Raw genomic sequence first — 25,408 nt, 5'->3', positions numbered from 1 at the left:
CCGGGCTGGCTGGGGGAGCAGGAGGGAGGGGAGATGGGGGGAGGGTAAGGAGCCAGGCCGACCCCCCACAGAATTGGATTGGTGTCCATACACGAACCACCATTGCTGCAGCCTGCAAGGCTATCTTGCTGCGTACCAGACTGATCACCCACCTTGGCCATGGTTCTGCATTGACACTGGCCATCCAGGTGCCCCCACCCCACCACCCTGTACCTCGCCCTCCACGATACCAGTTTCCCTCCAACTGGCCGCCGTCCACCGGTGGAGAATTAAACAGCACACCCAAGGGCAACACCCACAGCAGCTCTTACAAGGGGGTGCTGGATGGGGGCCGCAGAGCATTCCATTGGCATGGGCAGCGCCATCCGATGATACCCCTGGAAGCAGGGATGGGTACCAGGGCCAGAGGCCCCCATGATGCCAGGCACCAACAGGGCCAGCGGTGTGGGATGGGAGAGGGAGGGCACATGCAGGGGCAGAGTCTGCATTGCCAACCCGGATCCCGTGTAGCCCGTTGGACCTGGTTGGGCACAGGAGTATGCACAATGCTAAAATGTCAGCCTGTTACCCCCTGCAGACAATGGATATTGGAATTCAACCAGCAATGGTGGCCTTCCTCCTAGTCGCCGCAGCCCTGGGGGATGCCCTGCGGCTGTCCGAGCTGGCGATGCTCGAAGAGGAGGAAGCTGCAGCGGTGGAGCTTGCAGCAGCAGAAGAGGAGGCAGCTGCTGAAGGTGGAGAGCTTGCCATTCAATAGGCCAAGGAGGAGGTGGGAAGGTGGCACCGCGCCTGTCATTCGAGGACCTGCCAGACCGGGCATGCCATTAAAGACTCCGGCTGTGCAGGGGGACAGTGCGACATACCTGCCAGTTCATGGCGCACCTGGCACTGTGGAGGAATGGCGGAGGGCACCCACTCCCGGTGGCTGTCAAGGTGACAGTCGCCCTGAACCTTTAGCCACGGGGTCCTTCCAGGCGCCGATTGGGGACCTGTCAGGGATCTCACAGAGCTCAGTGCACAAGTGCATCTGCGCCGTCATGAAGGTCCTAGTCGGCACAATGCATCCATTTCAATGTGGACCGAGCGCACAAGGATGCCCAGGCAGCGGGATTCACCGCCATTGCCGTAATGCCCCAGGTACTGCGGCATTAGTACCTGGGTACTTATCACCTTATGAGCACCTGTAACTGACAGGCCACTCTACACAAACTGAAGGGGTTCCATTCAATAAACATGCAGCTCGTGTGGGACTAACAGATGCACATCATGCATGCCTACACCTGATAACCGGGCAATGTACATGATGCCTTCATCCCGGCACAGTTGATGATTCCCGGACACTTTGAGGCGCATCCCTGGCTGGGGTTTGGGTCCTGAGTGACAGGGGTTATTCACTGTGGTCGTGGCTGATGACACCTATCCGGAGGCGAAAGACCGACTTGGAGACCCGCTACAATGACGCCCATGCAGCGACTAGGAGCGTGATCGAGCAGTGCTCTAGCATCTTGAAGATGCAGTTCAGGTGCCTGGACCACTCTGTAAGGGCCCTTGCAGTGTTGGCCTGGCTGGCATGCATGGCCAGGACCACCTCCTTCTGCACGGGGTTGGACTCCTCCACCTGTGCCTGCAGGTGCTGGATGCTCACCGACAACCCCTCATGCAGTCCCTGGCTCTGCGACTATATCTCCACGATCGATGGGACTCTCTGTTCCAGAAGTCAGAACTCGTCTAGACGGCAGCCAGTCTTTGGGGTGTTGCTAACTTTGCCTTAGTTTAATTGCTCTGTTTTATCACCTTTGCTCTTGAGTCGCCAGGTATCTTTATGATACCGCTACGTGGTTCAAGTCCAAGTAATGATCAATAATCCAATACACCGCTTAGTAAGGTTTAAATCAAAGCACATTTATTATACACAGTAATCGCTACTCATGCACAAATTCTACGTTTAAGCTACTTCTACACCTAACAGGCCAATACTTAAACTTGGAACTGGCCCACCAGGTCAGGGAAACAAATGGCCTTTCGTTCGGGTTCTGAGCCTGTGGGATTCGAAGTTGGTACAGATTGGTAGCTAGGAGCGCCTATCTCATAGCGAGCGTTGAAGTAAGACTTACAGTTTTTTGAGCGACTGTTGAAGAGTTACGAGAGCTGGATGAGGTGGAAGAGAGGTGGAAGAGAGCGCCTTGAACTTGGGGCTCAATTCTTATAGTCCCCAGGGCTTCCCGCCTTTCGGAGCGGACCCTGTACCTGCTTCCAAGTGATTGGACTTTGTCCCAATCACTTGGTTCGATTTTCTCCAATGCTGGAGCGGTTCCCTGATCGATGGGCGGTCTTGAGGTCGTCGTTCACCTCCTTTTGTGTAGGCATCTGCTGGCGCCGAAGAGTCTGGTTTTGCTTTGTGTGTCTAAATGTTGCTTATTGTTCCCGGGGATTGCTCATTAGTATGCAGGTGGCTGGTATTTTGTTATGCTGATGGTTGCTGGTATCGATCTTGTCTGGCCTTTCCAGAGGTAAATACACAGTCAACCTGCTGCTGCTCGTTTTTGTCCTGTTGGCTGACATTCCCATCAGCCTTTGCTGTTCGCCATTTTGAATTGTGAGTTGGCCATTTTAAGTGGCTACAGGGGTCGGCCTGACCTCCGACCGTCCGCCTCGGGAGTTCCTACCTCCATCTGCTGTACCAGAGTATATGTGTGGTGCGCACCAGATAGTGCCCAACAGAGGTGAGCATCTCTGGGATGGTGGAGGACACTGGAGACAGCTGTCACAGGAAATCCATGTCATCACCGGACTCGGGCTCCAGGGTGTCCTGGGCCTCGGGTCTATGACTCACGTCCGTGTCGGAGTCTTTGTCGTTGGTTGCCACCTGGGATTCTGGCTGTAGCTGTGGCTTGGGGTGGGGACCATAAGGGCCCGCCCCATCACCAGCAAATCCTGCAAGACACAAGACAAGACGTATGATTGGACCGCAGGCCAGGGGGAGTGGGGGGGAGTTGGGGAGGGGAGGTCTGTTTGAGAGGGAGAGTAGGGGTGGTGATGGTGGTGGAGTGTGGGTGTAAAGGTGGTGTGGGTGTGAGGGGGTGGTGTGGGAGTGACAATGGTGTGGGGGTGATGTTGGTGGAGTGTGGGTGTAAAGGTGGTGTGGCTGTGAGGGGGTGGTGTGGGAGTGACAATGGTGTGGGAGTGACAGTGGTGTGGGGGTGGTGTTGGGGGGTGGCGTTGGGGGGGTGGTGTTTGGAGGGTGGTGTTGGGGGGGTGTTTGGGGGGGTGGTGATGGGGGTGGTGTTGGGGGGTGGTGTTCGGGGGTGGTGTTCGGGGGTGATGTTGGGGGGGTGGTGTTGGGGGGGTGGTGTTCGGAGGGTGGTGTTGGGGGGGTGGTGTTGGGGGGTGGTTTTGGGGGGGTGGTGTTGGGGGGCGGTGTTGGGGGGATGGTGTTGGAGGGGTGGTGTTGGAGGGGTGGTGTTGGGGGGGTGTTGGGGGGGTGGAGTTGGGGGGGGTGGTGTTGGGGGGGTTGGTGTTGGGGGGGTGTTTGGGGGGTGGTGTTGGGGAGGTGGTGTTGGGGGGGTGGAGTTGGAGGGTGGTGTTGGGGGGGTGGTGTTTGGGGGGGTGGCGTTCGGAGGGTGGTGTTGGAGGGGTGGTGTTCGGAGGGTGGTGTTGGGGGGGTGGTGTTGGGGGGTGGTGTTCGGAGGGTGGTGTTGGGGAGGTGGTGTTGGAGGGGTGATGTTGGGGGGGTGGTGTTGGAGGGGTGGTGTTCGGAGGGTGGTGTTGGGGAGGTGGTGTTGGGGGGGTGCTGTTGGGATGGGTGGTGTTCGGAGGGTGGTATTGGGGGGGTGGTGTTCGGGGGTGGTGTTGGGGGGGTGTTCGTAGGGTGGTGTTGGGGGGTGGTGTTCGGAGGGTGGTGTTGGGGGTGGTGGTGTTGGGGGGTGGTGTTGGGGGTGTGGTGTTGGGGGGGTGGTGTTGGGTGTGTGGTGTTGGGGGGGTGGTGTTCGGAGGGTGGTGTTGGGGGGGTGGTGTTGGGGGGTGCTGTTGGGGGGTGGTGTTGGGGGGGTTGGTGTTGGGGGGGTGTTGTGCGGGTGGTGTTGGGGGGTGGTGTTCGGAAGGTGGTGTTGGGGTGGTGGTGTTGGGGTGGTGGTGTTCGGGGCATGGTGTTGGGGGTGATGTTCGGGGGGTGGTGCTGGGGGGGTGTTCGGAGGGTGGTGTTGGGGTGGTTGGTGTATGGAGGGGGGTGTTGGGGGGTGGTGTTGGGGGGGTGGTGTTCGGAGGGTGGTGTTGGGGGTGGTGGTGTTGGGGGGGTGGTGTTCGGAGGGTGGTGTTGTGGGGGGGTGTTCGGAGGGTGGTGTTGGGGGGTGGTGTTGGGGGGTGGTGTTCGGAGGGTGGTGTTGGGGGGGTGGTGTTGGAGGGGTGGTGTTGGGGGGGTGGTGTTGGAGGGGTGGTGTTCGGAGGGTGGTGTTGGGGGGGTGCTGTTGGGATGGGTGGTGTTCGGAGGGTGGTGTTGGGGGGGGTGTTCGGAGGGTGGTGTTGGGGGTGTGTTTGGGGGGGTGGTGATGGGGGTGGTGTTGGGGGGTGGTGTTCGGGGGTGTTGTTGGGGGGGGTGGTGTTGGGGGGGTGGTGTTCGGAGGGTGGTGTTGGGGGGGTGGTGTTGGGGGGGTGGTGTTGGGGGGGTGGTGTTGGGGGGGCGGTGTTGGGTGGATGGTGTTGGAGGGGTGGTGTTGGAGGGGTGGTTTTGGAGGGGTGGTGTTGGGGGGGTGGTGTTCAGAGGGTGGTGTTGGGGGTGGTGGTGTTGGGGGTGGTGGTGTTGGGGGTGGTGGTGTTGGGGTGTGGTGTTGGGGGTGGTGGTGTTGGGGTGTGGTGTTGGGGGTGTGGTGTTGGGTGTGTGGTGTTGGGGGGGTGGTGTTCGGAGGGTGGTGTTGGGGGGGTGGTGTTGGGGGGGTGGTGTTTGGGGGGTGGCGTCGTGGGGGGGTGGTGTTGGGGGGTGGTGTTAGGGGGATGGTGCTGGGGGGGTGGTGTTGGGAGGGGTGGTGTTGGGGGGGTGGTGTCGTGTGGGGGTGGTGTTGGGGGGTGGTGTTAGGGGGATGGTGCTGGGGGGGTGGTGTTGGGAGGGGTGGTGTTGGGGGGGTGGTGTCGTGTGGGGGTGGTGTTGGGGGGGTGGTGTTTGGGGGGTGGCGTCGTGGGGGGGTGGTGTTGGGGGGTGGTGTTAGGGGGATGGTGCTGGGGGGGTGGTGTTGGGAGGGGTGGTGTTGGGGGGTGGTGTCGTGTGGGGGTGGTGTTGGGGGTGGTGGTGTTGGGGGGGTTGGTGTTGGGCGGGTGTTGGGCGGGTGGTGTTGGGCGGGTGGTGTTGGGGGGTGGTGTTCGGAGGGTGGTGTTGGGGTGGTGGTGTTGGGGTGGTGGTGTTCGGGGCATGTTGTTGGGGGGTGATGTTCGGAGGGTGGTGTTGGGGGGGTGGTGTTCGGGGGGTGGTGCTGGGGGGGTGTTCGGAGGGTGGTGTTGGGGTGGTTGGTGTATGGAGGGTGGTGTTGGGGGGTGGTGTTGGGGGGGTGGTGTTCGGAGGGTGGTGTTTGGGGTGGTGGTGTTGGGGGGGTGGTGTTGGGGGGGTGGTGTTCGGAGGGTGGTGTTGGGGGGGGTGGTGTTGGGTGGGTGGTGTTGGGGGGTGGTGTTGTGGGGTCCATAAATGAATCATTTCCTAATTGGCATTATTCCACAGGAATCCGTGTTGGGACCTCAACTGTTTACAATTTAGATCAATGACTTGGACAAGGAGACTGTATGGTTGATAATTTTGCTGACGACACAAAGATAGGTGGAAAGAGCTGTGAAGAGCACATAAGTGATCTGCAAAGGAATATGGATAGCTTAAGTGACTAGGCAAATAAAAATGGCTGATGTAGTATCATGTAGGAAAATGTGACCTTATCCACTTGGGCAGAAAGAATAGAAAAGCAGCATATTATTTAAAGAGAGAGAAATTGTAGAACTCTGAGGTACAGAATGACCTGGGTGCCCTGCTTCATGAATCATAAAAGGTTGATTAGCAGATACTAAGTGTTTAGGAGGTCAAATGGAATATTGTCATTTATTGGAAGGTGCATGGAATGTTAAAGTCGGGATATTTTGCTACAGTTGTATCGGGTAATGGTGAGACCACACCTGGAATGCTGTGTAAATCAGAAAGGATATTGATACCAGGAATGGGGGGGCAGAGTGGGGTTACCTTTTGAAGAAAGACTAGAACACCTACGTATGTATCCATTGGAGAAGTGGAGAGGTGATCATATTGGAACATAAGCTTCTGAGAAGTTTTGACAGGGCGGATGTTGAAAGGATGTTTCCTCTTGTGGGAGAGATGAAGAAACAGTTTTAAAATAAGGGGTTGCTCGTTTAAGATGAAGATTCGGAGAATGTTTTTCTGTCAGACGGCTGTGAGTCTTTGGAACTCTTTTCCCCAGAGAACAGCGGAAGTGGGGTCATTGAATATCTTTAAGGTACAGTGACTCTTGCCTAACACAGGAGTGAAGGGTATCAGGGTTGTCGGGCGGGTAGAGTTGAGGCCACAATCAGATTAGCCATGATCATATTGAATGATGGAGCAGGCTCAAACTGACTGGGTCCCATACCTGATCCTAATCCGTTTGCTTGTTTGAATACTGATGATGAAGGGGTTAGAGAGCACTCCTCATTGCCAACATGCCAAGGTTACTGCTGACACAGGTTAGTTCTCATGATCTCCCATTGACGTCACCTCAAAGGTCAGTCAGTGGATTGAGAGCATGAAAGTACTTCACAGGGAGCCCGCCCCCAAGAATTAAAATCAGCAGACACAGCGCTGCCTCATCATTCAAGCACACCGTCCACAAGTGCAGGCACACTCACATTGGTGGGTCCTTGTGCACAGTTAGAAGGGGTGGCACTTTAGAGCGCAGGAGGAGGCGAGAGAGGCAGAGACAGCCATGGGCAGTCCCCCTTGGAGGGTAGAGGAAATCACAGCTGTGCTGGGTGCAAGTACAGGGCCTCAGGAAAAGAGACCGCTACTCACAAATCGGAGCTCCCGAAGCAGTGCACGGTCATGGTCAAAAATTGGAGAGGTCCATTTTGCTCATGTGCCCCACCATAGCTCAGAGTTATGAACATAAGAGCACTTCCATTGAGTGAGTGATCAACCTCGGGGAGAGCCATACGCAATATCATGCAGAGTGGATGCAGGAACTGCACAGAATGCGTGCAACAACCTGTCACATGGATTGGTCATTGTTTGGATGGTAGAAAGATAGATGGAATGGATGTCAGTTTCGCTCCAGCAGTGCCCTCCAGGCAACTAAACCTTCAAACAGGAGCTGAGGCATTGTAGGGGCTGTTTGACACAGGGCTAAATCGCTGGCTTTGAAAGCAGACCAAGGCAAGCCAGCAGCACGGTTCAATTCCCGTACCAGCCTCCCCGAACAGGCGCCTGAGTGTGGCGACTAGGGACTTTTCACAGTAACTTCATTTGAAGCCTACTTGTGACAATAAGCGATTTTCATTTCATTTCATTTCATTTCATAACTCCTCACAGGGCACCATCCTTGGTCCCTCTGACTCAGTGACTATCTATGCAGCAGATCCCTTCACTGACAACAGCACAGCAGCCTCTGGCACTGCTCCCTCAGCAATCTCCATGACAATGATGGCTGCCATGTGTATCTCAGCTGTGAGCAGATACCCGACCAGGCTGCCTTCACCCTATTCAAAGTTACACTGGATATGGGGTAAAATTAACTACTGAGTTTCAGTGCAATTCCCCAAAGTCATCCATTAATTCTCTTGGCTCAATCAAACAATATAGGCAATCTACTGCTGGAAAATAAAAGGAATGTAGCGAGCATTAATATGTGCTCTGAAACAACATGCCTAGCTTTGCTAAATGCAACACTGATTCTTGCACAGGTCTAGGTAACTTCTTCTTTGGTAGCATACTTCATACTGAGAATGAGGCTTTCAGTTGTCTTTCGCCCCATGTTTCTCCCCTCTACCGTCCTCATGCGCAGACTTTTGCCTCTGCTCCCAAGGTTGTTGCTCCCCATTACCAGTACTGCTTGCAGCCGCTAGACTTAATGATTACTAGATTCTTCTCTAATGGCCCTGCAATCCCTGGAGGGTAACAGCCTCCTCCACTGCCCAAGCACGCACGGACCACTGCTCTGCTAACTCTGTTCACCTGATGGTACCTTTGTGCCAATGGCTGAGTGTTCTTCACAGCCATGTGCCCTTTCATGGGCCCATCTACTCGCATGGTGGCACGCTTGCTGTTTGTGCTTTATATAAATGATTTAGATATGAATATAGGAGGTTGATCAGTGAGTTTGAGGATGATATGAAAATTCATGGGGTGGTAAACAGTGCGACGGATAGCCTTCGATTACAGGTGGATATAGATTGCTGGTCAAATGGGCTGATCAGTCGTGAATAGAATTCAATCCGGATAAGTGTGAGGTGATGCACTTGGGCAGCACGAACAAGGCAAGGGAATACATGATAAACGGCAGGGCCCTGGGAAGCACCAAGGATCAGAGGGATGTTGGCGTGCACGTACACCGGTCCCTTAAGGTAGCAGAGCAGGTGGATACAGTGGTTAAGAAGGCATATGGTGTACTTGCCTTTATCAGCCGAGGCATAGAGTTTAAGAACAGGGAGGTTACGCTGGAACTATATAAAACGCTGGTTAGGCCACAGCTAGAGTGTTGTGTGCAGTTCTGGAATCCACTTTATAGGAGGGATGTGATAGCACTGGAAAGGGTACAGAAGAGATTTACCAGGATGTTGCCTGGGCTTTAAGAGTGTTAGTTATGAAGAGAGATTGGATACACTTGGATTGTTTTCCCTTCAAGCAGCGGAGACTGAGGTGGCTTTGATTGAGATGTACAAACTTATGAGCGGCATAGATAGAGTAGACAGGATCAAACTTTTCCCCTTGGTGGAGGGGTCAATGACCAGGGGGCATAGATTTAAGGCAAGGGTTAGGAGATTTAGAGGGGATGTGAGGAAAAACCCTTTTACCCAGAGGGTGGTGGGAGTTTGGAACTCGCTGCCTGAAAGGGTGGTGGAGGCAGAGACCCTCATAACATTTAAGAAGTATCTAGATGTGCCCTTGCAATCCCAAGACAAACAAGACTATGGGCCAAGTGCTAGAAAATGGGATTAGAATGGTTAGGTGGTTGTTTTTGACCCGCGCAGACGTAATGGGATGACGAGCCTTTTTTGTGCTGTATGATTCTGTGACTCTATGACCATCACTGGCTCCCCACTATGTTGCTGCTTCTTTCCACTCGTACCATTCCTGATCCATTGGCAATCCATGGTGGATCCCCTCAAAACTTTCAAACTGACCCTTGATGAGTTGATAACAAGCTCATTAACAAGGCCAATACTCTGAATTGTGTTGATTGCCAAGTACTCACTTCTGAGCAGTTGACGGGCCCAATAAAAGGTACTCACTTCTGAGCAGCCCTTCTGAGCAAAATAACCAGCAGTCAGAACTGCAATGGCAAACTAGCACAATGGCAAACTGACACAAAAGCTGGTGGTGCTCATTTTTGCATATTGCCCGCATCTGTATTTGCAGCATCTGGCGACGAAAATCTACCCGTTTACTCGGTTTCTCTCTGCACAGATCCGTGTATCTGCACACAGATATTGCCTGATCAGCTGACATATATCCGACATTCTCTGATTATATTACAAATCATGTATGATTTTATTCAGCTGCCTCTCTTCCCCAATCATCAGTGTGTGGGAGACATACATCATCATTTCTCCGTTATTCTATTTTAAGGCTTCTTTTAAATGAGGGGATGATTACTATTTATTTTCAATATTTTCATTGTACATGAGAACTCTGCACATCACAAATGTAATGCTGGAAAAGATCCAGTTGTATAAAATAATATGAATGATACTAAAGTTACATGATATCAGTTTTGGAAACTTTTGAAAGTTTTGTCCTGAAATTTCTATTTTTTTTCGATTTTTCCAATTAAGGGCCAATCCGCCTAACCTGCAGATCTTTTGGTTGTGGGGGTGAGACCCACGCAAACACGGGGAGACTGTGCAAACTCCACACGGACAGTGACTCGGGGCCGGGATCGAACCCGACCCCTCGGCGTGAGGCAGCAGTGCTAACCAATGTGCCACGTGCCGCCCGTCATAGAATTTGACAATGCAAAAGGAAAAATCCTGGGACTCTTCTTCAGGGAACAAAGTGAATAATATTACCATAAAGTCCGAAACACAATTACAAGGAGTTTAAATGGGATGTGTTCCAGTATCTTGATCATTTGCATGACTTTTGCTTCCTCATTTCCTATGTTTTCTTTCTGAAGGCAGTAGGAGTATAGTTCCACGGGCAGAGTTGGCCACTGAGTGGCAAGTCATTGTGAGGCTGAATAGTAAAGGGTAGGTGGTCAGTTATCTGACTGTCTCAGGCATCAGTTGCGTCATCCGATCCAGTAAGTCCCTGGTTCATGAGTTTGGAGCCAAATTGTGGTGTTGCCTCATGCACTCGCGTTTTGGGACCAGCTAAGTCAGCACAGACTGAGGTCAACCCTCGACCTTGCTTGTTGGATGCTCAGATGTTCACTGGGCAAACCTGCTGAGGATCCGATTTATTTGAATGGGATGTACGGAGAGGGGATTTATTTAAAAAATGAAATAACCACTGCAATTTAAAATCCCGATTTATTCAAGCTTTCGGTCAATTTTACAACAAATTTAAAGAACACTGGATATTTTGTCACATCGATATGGAATCTTTAGTGCAGATTCATACCATTTATCTTTCAATATTGCTGATTGCAATATGTAGTCTTTTAATATCATACGCACATCAAATCCCATTTCAATTGAATTCATTCAAATGATTTAAACACAATGTGTCAATAAAGTATTTTCATTGGTGACATTAAAAAAGAAAAGCAGAGACCAGAACAAAAGAGAATTGAATTGTCCGCAAATGGAACCCATTTATTCTCATTAACATATTCATCAGCCATGTGGCCAAATGATGAGGAAGATTTTCTACCTGGCACTGGATTGTCCCCGGGGTCAATCAGTCTCTTTGTAGTAATCCAGCCTTTTCTCAGCTATCCACAAAAGACAGATGATCTGCGACAACATAATTTAAATTTGTCAGATTTCCCCTCCCCCATTTTATTGGCTAAATTTGGTGTTTCAGTCCACTGGCTTATACCTTTTATCAAACCAATAACAACTTGCATTTACAAGTATCATTTAGGTAGTAGAGTAGTATATGGCCGTTGAGAAGTTGTTTTGGATTCCGCTTTGACTGGTTATTCCCCTTAGACCATACCCCGCCAGGAGTTTAGGACTCCTGATGGCATTGCTCTCAGGATTAATGGAACGTTCAAGCCTCGCCACTATGGTGGATCAGGTGGCAGGTACTCGTATGATATAAATGGCTGGGATGCTCCCTCTGTGTATTCAAACAGGCACCATGTGCAACGGCATTCCCACATTAAAAGATGTACCACATGCCTACCTAGGGGAAACCAACCCCCCCCCCCCCCCACACACACACACACAGACAGACAAGCCCCACAGTGATCAGTGAGAGGTGACTGGAACACTACTGTGAGATCTGGAAGTCCTTAACTTTGGGCTGGCAGGTAGGCAGTGGAGTTTGTTCAGTTGTTTCACTTTTAGAATAGGAACAGGGAGAGCGATTCAGCAACTTTCTTCATGTCTGAACAGCCCTCTTCAGAATCCACCCTTATGGGGAAAGGGCGAGAAAACGTGCCCTCAAAATAGTCTGCTCCATCTCCAACCTAGTTGGAAAACGGCATCCAGATGGCTCATCTACCTGCTGTCACGACACTCTGGGCTAGTGAGCAGTCAGTTCCAGCCCCACTTGGTCCAGAGTGGCAACACAACTGAAATTAGATTTTATTTAAAATACCAGGGTTTTTTGGCTGAGCCCAATAAGGGTTGTCTACCTTTTCTGCAGACTCCGCATCATTCGAGGTTCACAGCAAAGGGCACACCGGGCAATCACTGCTTTCAGAACAATAAAGCAGTTCTTTCACTTCAGCAAGCAGGAGAGAGAGAGAGATTTATTTTCCCTTCCAAGGTCTAAACACTTTTGCCCAGTTCCCTCAGAAAGCATCACGCAGGACGCAATCACTGACTGTTGTCAGGCAGAACACTGTCCCTGGCCACCCTACCATTTGCCAGTTAACCAATAGATCTGACTCCCTCCAAACTAAGATCCACTCGGTGTCGAAAAGTCTGGCGTCTTCTCCCCAAAAGCAAAACCTGGGAACACAGTGTCCTGACAAGCAGACTGTTTCAACTTTGAGACTTCTGCTCAAAGGTATATTCCGACTATGGGTACACGGACAAAAATAATAAACTAACATAAATGAAATGGGAACAAAGGAAATGAACAGAAATGAACTCTTATACTACTGTCAGAAAATCAATTTCAGAATCTGGAATGTACGAACGCTCATGGATAACCAACAAAACAATTGGCTGGAATAAAGACTGCCCTTGTTGCCCGTGAACTCAGGCACTTCAATATTGTCATCGCTGCCTGCAAGAGACTCAAAGAGCGGGTGAAAGGCAGCTGAGGGAAGAAGTCAGTGGTTACATCTTTTTTTGGAAAGGAAAACCCGAGGATCAGTCCAGGACATATGGAATTGGATTCACCATCAAGAACAAACTCATCAACTGACTCTTGGAGCTCCCTGTCGGCATCAATAAATGCTCATGACCTCCTCTGTCTACAATTTGCCAAGAACCAGCAGGCAACAGTCGTAAATGTCTATGCCGCACCCCTTGTGTCCAAAGAAGCCTTCTAATCCACCCTGAACACCATACTCGCCAACATTCCAAAGTAAAATAAGATCATCCTCTTGGGGACTTCAATCCCATGATTGGCAAGGACACCAATTCTGGAAAGATCAACATTAAGCTGCTTGAAGAACCAAGTATGCTGGAGAATTTACAACAATGTCTTCACCAAAATCTCCAAACTGTTTATTCTAATGAAAGGAGGTAATTGGAAAGAGCTGAAGGCAGCGATCATCTCAAGCTGTCAAGAAACCACTGGCTACAAGACAAGGAAACACCAAGACCGGTTTGACGAGAATGACCACATCATCCAAGACCTCATCGTCAAGAAAAGGAAAACACTCCGCACCTGGAAAAACAACATAACCAGCAAGACAAAGAGGAGAATTCATCAAACAGCAAAGGTGGAGGTACAAAGAAGAACTAGGGAAATCAAGAATCAATGGTAGACTGAGAAAGTTAGGAAGCTGCAACCCTCATGAATGAACATGACAAACGAGCCTTCTTCAGTACCTCCAAAGCAATATATGGACTCAACACCCTAGGTCTCAAACCAGTGCGGAATAAGGATGGAACCCTCTTGAGAGACAGATAAAAGATTAGCCTTGAATGAAGAGAACGCACTTCAAAGAACTCCTAAACCATTATACAACCATAGATGAGAATGTGTTTGAGGTGTTACGGGCCAGAGTTTAGAGAACCCCAAAGTGTATCATGGAGTTCACCTGACCCACAGCTTTTAATAGATTGTGGTTATGGGGAGGACACGGCCCTACACTGCAGGTGTGATGCAACTAAAATCTACAGTACTTTTAAATTAAAACAATGTTTATTTATGAAACCAGTTGACACTTTATAAATCCACAGTAAACATCTTAACAACTATCAACACCAATAAATCCCCCAATGAATACAGTACTCTCTAAGTAACTCTTAATCTTTGCTTGCAACATCCATAAGGCAAAAATAACCCTTTTTACAGAAAGACATCAGGTTTAACTTCACGACTGAGAACAGTTACCATTTTGAAATCACCAAACGAACATTCATAAGCTTGCAGCGATTCATACACATCTTGCTGTGACTGCAGCTTCTCCAAATCTAAAATGAAACTAAACACACCCTGTAGCTGCAAGCACAAAGTGAAAGTAAAAGCAGACAGAGAGCACAGCTCCACCCACACTCTGACATCACTGATAAACACCCACCTCTTAAAGGTACATCCACTACAGCTACTTTATAAACACCCATTTCTTAAAGGTACATCCACTACAGCTATTTTGTAAACACCTATTTCTTAAAGGTACTCTCACATGACAGAGGACAATCCCCAACTCCCCATCAAAGATGATCTGAGATGTCCACCAAACCTGGATGAAGTCAAAGCTGGCAATAAACACATGAAGAATGTAAAAGCTGCAGGAGTGGATGAGATTCCAGCGGAGATTTCCAATCTTGGAGGAGAAGAGATCATCAGTCATCTCCATTAGCTGTTCGAGAAAATCTGTGACAGAGGAGAAACCCCTGCCAAACTCAGGGCTGCCGTCATCACCACCATCTTCAACAAAGGAGACAAAACAGACTGGAAACTACTGAGAAATCTCGCTACTCTCCATCACGGGAAGATTGTCGCCTGAATCTTCACGAGCCGGCTTCTCCAGGTCTTTGAAGATATCCTTCCGGAAAGCCAGTGTGACTTCTGACCAAACTCGTGGAACAATGGACATGATTTTCACTGCTAAGGGCAGCACAGTGGCACAGTGGTTAGTACTGCTGCTTCACACCGCCAAGGTCCCAGGTTTGATCCCGGCTGTGGGTCATTGTCCGTGTGGAGTTTGCACACTCTCCCCGTGTTTGCGTGGGTTTCACCCCCACAACCCAAAGTTGTGCAGGCTAGGTGGATTGGCCACGCTAAATTGCCCCTTCATTGGAAAAAATTAATTGGGTACTCAAGATTTTTTTTTTTTTTAATGATTTTCACTGCTTGACAACTTCAAGAGAAATGCCAGCAGCAACATCAGCCACTCCATACGGCATTTGTTGGTTTGACCATGTGTTTTTATTATAATAATCTTTATTGTCACAAGTAGGCTTACATTAACACTGCGATAAAGTTACTGTGAAAATCACCTAATCACCACATTCCGGCGCCTGTTCGGATACACAGAGGGAGAATTCAGAAAGTCCAAATTACCAAACAGCACATTTTCCGGGACTTGCGGATGGAAACCGGAGCATCCGGAGGAAACCAGCGCAGACAGGGGGAGAACGTGCAGACTCTGCACAGACAGTGAACCAAGCCAAGTATCGAATCTGGAACCCTGGCGCGTGAAGCAACAGTGCTAACCACTGTGCTACCGTGCCACCCACACGGTACTCAGTCAATCGGGAAGTGCTATGGAAGACCCTGTCAAAGGCCGGCTCGTCCAGAGAAATTCATCAACATCGTCCAACTGCTCCGTGACAAGATGTCGGCCACAGTCCTCACCTACAGAAATAAAACAGAAAGCTTTGAGGTCAAGACTGGAGTCAAGCAGGGATGTGTCATCACCCCACCCATTTCTCCATCTTCATCACCACCATTCTTCACCTTGTTAAGAATAAGCTTCCCAGTGGAGTGAACATTGTCTACAGGATGGATGGAAAAACTTTTAACCTCAAGCGGTTGAAATCCAAGAAGAAAACAAGGCTGACATTGCTCGTGGAACTTCAATTTGTGTCTGGCAACACCATCTCTGCTCTCTCAGAAGAGAATCTCCAAGCCATAATTGGTGACTTCGTGGAAGCAGACCAAAGAATCGGTCTCAACCTGAACCTCAAGAAGACTCAAGTCGTTTATCAACCAGCCCCAGGGCAAGATCCGGTCTCTCCCTCCAAACATGCAACATTTCCCCTACCTGGGGAGCTACCTCTGATCTAAGGCTGATATTGATGCTGAAACCTAACATCGTAGCCAATCTGTGAGCCACGCCTTTGGACGCTTATAGATGAGCGTCTTTGATGACTATGACATCTGCACTGATACCGAGATCCCCATGCACAAGACGGTCATCCTCCCGACTCTTCTATAGCGCCTCAGAATTTGGGACTACTTACAGACGCCACTTCAAGGCCCTTGGAAGGTACCATCAATGCTGCCTGAGACAGATTATCCACATCAGCTGGTAGGACAGGTGTACTAACATCAGGGTCCTTGAAGGAGCCAAGAGCACCAGCACCGAGGCCATGACCTTCCAAAACCAACTCCTTTCAGCTGGCCAAATGCTTAGAATGCCAGATTCCCGACTGCCAAAGCAAATCTTATCCCCTCAGCTCAAAGGCTTCTGAACAATAGAAGAACAAAGGAAGCACTTCAAAGACAGTCTGAAGGCTCACCTCACCAAATACAACATTGACGTCAACACCTGGGAGACCCTTGTCAGAAGAGACCTACTTGGAGGAACCTCCTAATTGAAGGGACACAATTCTTCCCGAACACATGACAGCAAGACGAGATCCGGAAAAGGAGCTTGAGAAAGGAATACCTGCGATCTCTGGTCCAATTCCACCTCCCGGAAATACCTGCCAATTGTGCGGTCGGAGCTGCAGTTCTCGGCTCGGGCTCATCAGGCAGGCAAGGACCTACAGAATCCATGACCATAGATATGGGGTGGGATTCTCTGACCCCCCGCCGGGTGGGAGAATCGCCGCGGCGCCGCGCGAGTCACGCCACGCTGCCCCGATGCTGGGACGTGATTCTCCCACCCCTGTGAAAACGGCCGCGTGCGAATGGCACCGGGCAGCATGGAGAATCGCCGCAAACGGCCGTAGCGGCGATCCTCCGGTGGCGCCGCGATTCTCCGGCCCGGATGAACTGAGCGGCCGTCCGGAAAAACCCAAGTCCCGCCGGCGCCGTTCTAACATGCTCTGGGCCGTCGGGACCTCGGGGTTGAAGGGTCCAGGGGCGGCCTGCGTGGGGGAGGAGGGGTCCAACCCCGGGGAGGCCCTCCGTAGTGGCCTGGACCGCGATCGGGGCCCACCAATCGGCGGGATGGCCTCTCTGGCTGCGGACCTCTTTTCTTCTGCGCCGGCTCCTGGATCCCTGTGCCATTTGGCGTCGGGGCAGGCGCGGGGATGACAGCCAGTGCGAATGTGCTAGTTTGCGCGGGACGACACCGGGACCGGCAGCTGGAGCGGCATGGGCCACTGCAGCGCCGTGCTGGCCCCCCCAGGACCCGAGAATCGGGTCTCGGAGCCGCTACCGGCGCCGGAGTAAAGTACTCCCGTTTTGGCGCCGGCTCTGGCACTCAGGTGCCGGGCCAGAGAATTTAGGCCATGGAGTTTCTTAGGTGGACAATCATACTTGTTAGCAAGTGGTCGCCGAAGAAGACTACATGGCACTTCACAGAAATGTACTCAGCATTGGGACAATTTGATCGTTGGGGTAGGTTTAAGGAGTAGGTTAAAGAAGGAGAGAAATGTGCAGAGGTTGGGATGGTACTCTGTATGGATCGGATCATGTTATCTAGCACTGTTTCTCAAAATAAAAAATGTTTGAGATGTAGCTTGTTAAAGAGAAAAGATTAGTGTTTTTATATATAAGCACTGTTAGACCCTTCTCAACCCTGACATAAAGCCTACATCAAAACTTAATTTCCTTTTTCTCCTTTCAAATTCAGCTTATATCCAGCATTTGCTGATTTCTTTTCTCTTTATCAGCGTTGCACAAATTGGCTTGGAAGCAGCTTTCAATTTTCCAGATGGCAGCATGTAGACACAAACATTCCTGTGTCTAAAATCTGCCCGAAAAGTGAAAGAACGCTGAAATATTCAATACAACTATTCTCGTTCTTCTTTCATAAATTAAAAGTAAACAAATTTCAAGAAATGTAAGGAGAAGAAAATATAAAGAAAAAACCTTACGATTATACAGCTCCTTTACATCTTCAGCCAACAAAATTCTTTGGAACTGTAGTCACCGTTGTAATGTGGGAAGATGTGACAGCCAATTTGAACAAAAAGCAGCAACTTGTATTTACGTTGCACCTTTCACAGGCAAGGTCCCACAACAGGCAATGAGATTAACAATTAGATAATGGAGCTTAAATTGCATAACCCCTGAAAAATGTACTATTAATACATGCCCATCTACAGCAATGAAGGCCGGAGGCCAAATTTGTCCTGCCTCTTCATACCCTTTACTGCTGTTTGCAGCTAGCCCTACAAACACTATTTATTGGCCGAGATTATCCAATCCGAGTTCATCCCGCCACCGCTGCACTCAGCCAAAGCTCCGTTCACTGCAGGGGGACCGGTGAATCCCATCGGAGCAAACAGAAGGAGATTTCGGCCATTCGTTTGTTACCTCAACACGGCACTCAATATCATGCATGCCTAGCAGTACTTAAAGCTAACCTGCACCTTTTAAGGGTGACTGCGGCAGCTGATGGTGCTAAGATTATTAGTATGAACATGCTTTGCAACAATCAGCAACAGCTGGCATGGGAGAAGGTGGGATCTAAGGATTTGGGATATTGCAATGGAGGTCTTGGTTGAAGGGGGCTGTGGAGGAGAGATGCCCTGTACATTCAGGGGGGCCTTAGGCCCTCCAGGCATGTATTCTGAAGGTCACGGCAATATATAGTGGTGGAGGTCATTGCCATGACCTTTACTGTACCTTAGGCACTGAATGCAATGCAGGAGAAGTTTCAAGTTCGGTGAATGCATCTCCAAATACCACATTGTACTAGCAGTACAACTTGACCTATCCACTGTTTAGTTTGTTACTCAGCAACTAACCACCAACAATATCTGCCAATGAGGACTTATACCTAATATTCATATACTTTACCGCTCCCTCATACGCAGCACTGTTGCAATCTTCTCATCCACATCTCGCAGCTTCACACAATGCAAACTAAACAACCATACCATCCATATTAACCAAAAATATGACGTTAACTAACACAATTCCCTTGCAGATGAACATGGTGGACTAAAGGACGCAACAGGAATTAATGGAAGGAAGCGGGATGGGCCTACATGTTTTGACCCCTCACCCATGGAGGATGCAGGGCTGGCCATTGCTGAGACCATGGCCAGCAGTAGCACTGAAGCCATTGAAGATGATGATATCCTCACACCAAATTCTCTTTCTCACATCCCATTTCTTCCTCATCCCAATTGTTCTGAGTTATAAGCTGTATAGATATAAGCAGACACTTCTCAATTTCTCCTCTCCTCTGATCACAGTTCAACCCTTGCTATATATTCATTTCAGATACTCAAGAATAGGAACCTCACCAGGCAATAAGGAAGAGGAAAGTGAAGTTGAAGGGATACTACCAGCAGCTACCAGCTCAGGTATTGAAACTGTGCATAATTTAGAGAATCTCTTTGCGATGGGATCTGCACACAGTGAGACGCCAGGTACAAATATGCTGGAGGCAGGGCTGGGGGAAAGGATAGTGCAAATGCCAGCTGGAGGGATGGTATGGTTGCACACCTTTCTGCTGTAGAGGACTCAGGTAAGAAATCCGGTTGGGCAGGTTGTAGAAGAGGACAGATGTGTATACACACTGCAATGCTTGGTGCATTGTGAAGCCTGCCAGGCAACTTACAAACAATGTCAAAGAGCACAGAGGAGTATAAATCCAACTTTGAGCAGAGCTTAGAGCCCATCCTTTCCTGTATGGAAGTGGTGGTCACCTCCGTCAGAATACTTGTGTAGCCATCAGTGATGCAGCGTCTGATGGCAGATGTTTCCAGCTTCCATTCCAGCATAAGCAACTTTCACCATAAGATTGAATGCTGAAGCTTGGAGTACTCATGATTCTGGGTATCAATGCGCAAAAGGACTTCCATGATGTATCCAAAGATTTATTAGGATCGGTGAGGCACCCCTATGCCTGCCAGCCAGATAATCTCGCCTGCAGCAGCCTAGGCAGAGTGGATATGATGCAGTCATCCCAGGAAGAGTTTGCAGCTAGGCCCAGAGCTGCTTGAGGCTGCCCTCCAAAACCGCTTTCAGTCTTCTCCAATGCTCCCCCATGCTCTAGCCACTGGAGAATCTCAAATGGAGCAATAAGATTGGTGAAGGCGCATCAAAGGCAGGCAAGAAGGGAATGCACAGGGGTGATTGGTTTAATCTTATATGTAATGTGGAATTTAATTTCTAAATTTGGTTGGGAATGTGTATTTTGTGTTGGCAGTTTTGGCACTATGTGGAAGAGGACACTATGATGGACAATCACACGGGAAAGGCAAGGATTATTGGTGAATAGGTACTGGGTTGGGATTACTGATGTTGTTCATCATTATGCATATACAGCTTAGGCAGAAAGGGGTTGTCTTGGTTGCAGTCTCTCTTCTTCTTACTCCAACTCTGCCTCCTTAGCTTCTCACCTAACGTGTGTCCCCTCATGGTGACAAGGTTGTGCAGACCATCACATATTTTGAGATCTGTTCAGCTGAATATTCTGGAGTTCCTCCAGGCAGCTGCAGCATTGCCAAAGATTGTCAATGGTCTGCTCTATACAATACTTGCAGCAGCATGGTTTTCATATGCCTGGCTTCTGGACCAGAGTCATGAGATGTATCCAGAACGGGCAACCCTTGTCACCCAGAAGCAACCCTTGCTGATTGAAATGCAGCTAGCATTGAGGACAACTCAGTCTGAATGAACTGTGACTGCTATCAGGATACCAGGCATTGACCTGTGTGATGTGCTGCCTGTGGTCACACACCAGCTGCACATTGAGGAGATGCAGTCAATGACATCATGCATTATGCAATCCTTGGAAATTATTTGCACATCCTGCTTGCTTGTCTCAAGATGGAAGGCGATGAAGTCTCTCTTTGCTTCAGTTACACCCATCATGCAGTAGTGTACTGCAAACAGTAAGGGGCTGTTATTTTCAGCAGCAGTAATCTGGAAGGAGCTGGAAGCATTAAAGTTCACAGTCACCTTTACAACCAAAGGCATTGCAGTCCTTTACCCTGTTGTAAGGCTGTCATACTTGGCAGATTTCAGTTATGATCTCTTCAATGCAGTGCAGACCTCTCAAATATTGGCAGTCATTGATGTTCAGAAAAGTAAATTGCTGCTTAACAGTTCTCTGTAGAAATGGACTCCTGCAAACTCCTTCCACACCCCCCACCCCCACCATCCCTCTTTCAGCAACTTCTGCACGCCCTCTGTTTATTGTCCCTGTCATGCTCAATGTCAAGAGAAAGCACTATGAGGCCATCCATGTCTGGGAGCATGACTACAGCTTCTACAAAACGCAACCAGACTAATACCTGGAATGGGTGGGTTGTCATACTGGAAAGGTTAGACAGGCTAGGCTTTATCCACTGGAGTTTAGAAGAGCAAGAAGCATCTTAATTGAAACATATTTTTTTCAACTGTTAACTCAGGTGGGAAAAGTGATGTGCCACCCTCTGGCTCTACTGCCAACTTTCCCCATCATATTTTTTGAAATTTAGAAAAAAATGCTGGAGGCCTCCCCCGCCGGCAACCTCGGCAAGTATCTCCCCCCCACCCCAACGACAAGACCCCCTCCTGTGCACATGGAGAAAGCCCCCTCCCATGCACATTGGGAACCCCCCCACCACACACACATATGGAAGCCCCCACACCACACAGACAAAGGGAACCCCCCAAAAGACACACGGAACCCCTCCCCCAAGGATGCAGATCCCCCCCCAACATAAACACAAGCCCATGGACCTCCCCAATGGCAGCCCCCTGGCACCTCATCCAGCAGTGCTCCACGTCACTACACCCTGGAAGTTAAAGGCAAAACCCCCTGGCATTTCCAGGGCCAGTTCAAGGAGCACTTCCAGGGCACTGCCGGGTCATGACCCTCAGCAGCAACCTCCCCCCCCGCCCCCCAGAGGCTGTACTTACCTGTGTGACCCAGGTGAGCCCGGTGAGACCCTTTGGCAGGTTCCTGTTTCACAAACCCTGTTGTGATATCTTTGGAACACTCTTCCTGAAAAGGCGGTGGAATATTTTTAAGGCAGAGGTGGATAGATTCTCAGTAAGCAAGAGGGTGATAGGTGATAGGGAGTAGGCAGAGTGCAGATTTAAGATTACTGTCAGATGAGCATGATCAATAGCAGAGCAGGCTCAAAGGGCTGAATTGCCTCCTTCTGCTCCTTGTTCGTACGTTTGTATAGACAAGGCGCACTGCAGCAACTCACCCAAAAGCAAACCTGTGACTCCTACCACCTGGAAAGACAAGGATAACAGACACACTGGACCACCACCACCTGAAGCTTCCCTCCAAGCCACACACCATACTGACTTGAAACTATATCACCATGCCTTTGTTGTCGCTGGGTCAAAATCCTGGGACTCCCTAACATGTGTACCTACACCAGATGGACTGCGGCAGTTCACTAAGGTTTCAAAGGCAATGGATGAACAAGAAATAGTGGGCTAGTCAGTGACGCCCACCTTGCATGAAAGAATAAAGAAAGACATTGCTTTTGTATTCAATGCTTCAGTTTATAAAATCAAAGATGCCATCTTCGTTTTTAACAGTTTTCGTAACTTGTTCTGCTACTTTCAAAGATTTATGTACAGACACTCCTAGGCTTCCCCATTCCTTCACCACCTTTAAAATTGTATTATTTATTTTATATTCCCGGTTATCATTCCTGCTACTAAATGCATCACTTCATACTTCTCTATGTTAAATTTCACCTGCCACATGTTTGCCAATTTACTAGTCTTTCTATGTCCTCTTGAAGTCTAATAGAATCCTCCTGATTGTTTATGACATTTCTGAGTTTTGTGTTATCTGCAAACTTTGAAATTATGCCTCTACACAGAGGTCCAGATTGTTAGCATATATCAAAAAGTGAAATGTTCCTGTTACTGATCCTTGCTCTCCAGTCTGAAAAACATCCAATTTCACCATTACCTGTTTTCTATTCCTTGGGCGGGATTCTCCGAACCTCCGTGCTGGAATGGCGCCCAACGCGGGGGCGGAGAATAGCCGTTCACGCCAGAAATCCGATGCGACGGCACTTCCGCGATTCTCCGCGGACCGCCCAGTCGCGCGCGGTCGCCACGGCGCCGGTTGGGGGCCGCTGAAAGAGGCCGTGGCGGCGATTCTCTGCGGGCGACCGGCCGAACTCCCGCCAGCCTGGTTCCAACCTGGTTCCACCTGGCGGGAGCTCGGAGTCGCGGCCGCAGTGGACATCCTATTGGTGGGGCGGGGGGATCTGACTCCGGGGGGGCCTCCATGGGGTCCAGGCCCGCGATCTTGAGGGGGCCTACCTCCTTCCGCGTAGGCCCACTGCAGGTCTCCGACATGTTGCTCTGCGCCGGCGTGGAAACAGCAACCACGTGCATGCGTGGACCTGCGTCGACTGTGCAGGGCCACTTTTCGGCGCCGGAGCAATGCGCAGCACTCCGTTGCCGTGCTAGCCCCCTGAAGACCACTGAATCACTGGGCCAGGAGGCCCGTTGACGCCGGAGTACACCACTCCAGTGTTTACGCCGGCATCAACACTTGGCCGGGCTTTCGGGGAATCCCGGCCCTTATCTGATTTCATATCCATGCTGTAACTGCCCCTCGAACCCCATGGTCTTCTATTATGCTAATAAATCTCTGATGTGTTTTTTATCAAACATTTTTTGACAGGCTATACACTTAACATCAAACCCCTTGGTTAATTTAAAGAACCCAGCCATTTCAGACATGATTTGTCTTTAATAAATCTGCACTGGCTTAACCCCTAATTTTCAGAATGACAAGTAATTTTATCATGAATAATGTCTAGGGTGATGTGTGGTGGATGCCAGATGTAGTAGCTACAGCAAGAGTCAACCATATCTTACTTCACAATTGGATGGATAATTGTATCTGGGGCGAAATTCTCCCGAAACGGCGCGATGTCCGCCGACTGGCGCCCAAAACGGCGCCAATCAGACGGGCATCGTGCCGCCCCAAAGGTGCGGAATGCTCCGCATCTTTGGGGGCCGAGCCCCAACATTGAGGGGCTAGGCTGACGCCGGAGGAATTTCCGCCCCGCCAGCTGGCGGAAACGGCCTTTGTTGACCCGCTAGTTGGTGCAGAAATGACATCTCCGGGTGGCGCATGCGCGGGAGCGTCAGCGGCCGCTGACAGTTTCCCACGCATGCGCAGTGGAGGGAGTCTCTTCCACCTCCGCCATGGTGGAGACCGTGGCGGAGGCGGAAGGGAAAGAGTGCCCCCACGGCACAGGCCCGCCCGCAGATCGGTGGGCCCCGATCGCGGGCCAGGCCACCGTGGGGGCACCCCCCCCTGGGGCCCGCCAACCGGCGCGGCCCGATTCCCGCCCCTGCCGAATATCCGGTACCGGAGACTTCGGCAACCGGCGGGGACGGGATTCACAGCAGCCCCCGGCGATTCTCCAACCCGGCGGGGGGTCGGAGAATGACGCCCCTGATCCTCAACACTTAATCAGCTCTTACCTGTGGTTTAATGTAGCGGCTTGTGTATGGTCACGGCCAGTCTGGAAACTCTGTCGGTTCGCAGGTCAGACCCGGTGAGGGTAGCATACGGGCTAGTGTCCACATGTGAGGCAGAATACAGAAACAGCTGCTTTAATGGATATGGCAGAGGTAATAGTATTTGCTTACTGGTATACAGCTGTATGGGCAGCTGTAAAGCTCATTAGTTTGGACACAGAATGTACTGCAGATCATCCACTGCAGTCGACCACATCTCCAGTCATAGAATAGAACCATAGACCTGCAGAATCCCTCCAATGCAAAAGGAGGCCACTCGGCCCATCATGTCTACACCGACGCTCTGAAAGAGCACCTTACCTAGGCCCACTCCTCTGCGCTATCCCCGCAATCCCGTCACCCCACCTAACCTAAACATCTTTGGACACTAAGAGGGAATTTTGGCATGGCTATCCACCTAACACATTTTGGACTGCAGGAGGAAACTGGAGCACCTGGAGAAAATCCATGCAGACACGGGAGAATGTGCAAACTCCACACAGACACCAAGCCTGGAATTGATCCTGGGTTCCTGGCGCTGGGAAGCAGCAGGGCTAATCACCGTGCCACCATGCTGCCCTCTTGATTCGCCAAACCACCAGGAACAGATAATGTGCAAGACTGAGAGAGTTGAGCTGGTCAAGCGCAATCCATCTTCATTGTGATCAACTCACATACAGATGTTTCTTGTGTGCACACCTTACCGACTCCGTCACACACATCCTGTTGTATCCCAAAGTACACTCCTTTAGCATTCACCAACACACTACAGTAAATTGCTGGTGAGGCAAAAATAAGAAAGTCATTTGTGCTCACACTGTAGAAAGCCATGCAGGTCTGCAATCAGCCTCCACTGTCAAATTAGAAAGCACAACAGATAATGCAATACACTCAAGAAACTGACATCTTCAATGACGAAGGGAAATCGGTGATGACAACGATTGTATCTAAAGGTTTCTCTACCACTTGAATTCGGCTGACTTTCTGTACCTGCTGGGTTTAATCCTTTCCGTGTTTTCGAGCAGGGGTGCAACATTTGCAATCCTCCAGTCCTCTGACCCTGCTCCCACATTTAAGCAGAACGGG

At 50.2% G+C, this 25,408-nt stretch overlaps 1 long non-coding RNA gene across 2 annotated transcripts in view; it reads left to right on the top strand.

The window, feature by feature from the left end:
- Positions 1-25,408, top strand: part of LOC140391820 (uncharacterized) — a 232,536-nt gene that overhangs the window by 64,802 nt on the left and 142,326 nt on the right. For both annotated transcript variants that reach the window (XR_011935191.1, XR_011935190.1), the window contains exon 3: positions 19,097-19,179. This is a non-coding gene — a long non-coding RNA (uncharacterized lncRNA). The remainder of the gene's footprint in view (positions 1-19,096; positions 19,180-25,408) is intronic.

The sequence above is a fragment of the Scyliorhinus torazame genome, chromosome 15 (genome assembly GCF_047496885.1).
Source record: "Scyliorhinus torazame isolate Kashiwa2021f chromosome 15, sScyTor2.1, whole genome shotgun sequence".
NCBI lineage: Eukaryota > Metazoa > Chordata > Chondrichthyes > Carcharhiniformes > Scyliorhinidae > Scyliorhinus > Scyliorhinus torazame.
The sequence above is the reverse complement of the archived record's forward strand: the minus strand, read 5'-3'. Positions and strand labels throughout refer to the sequence as shown.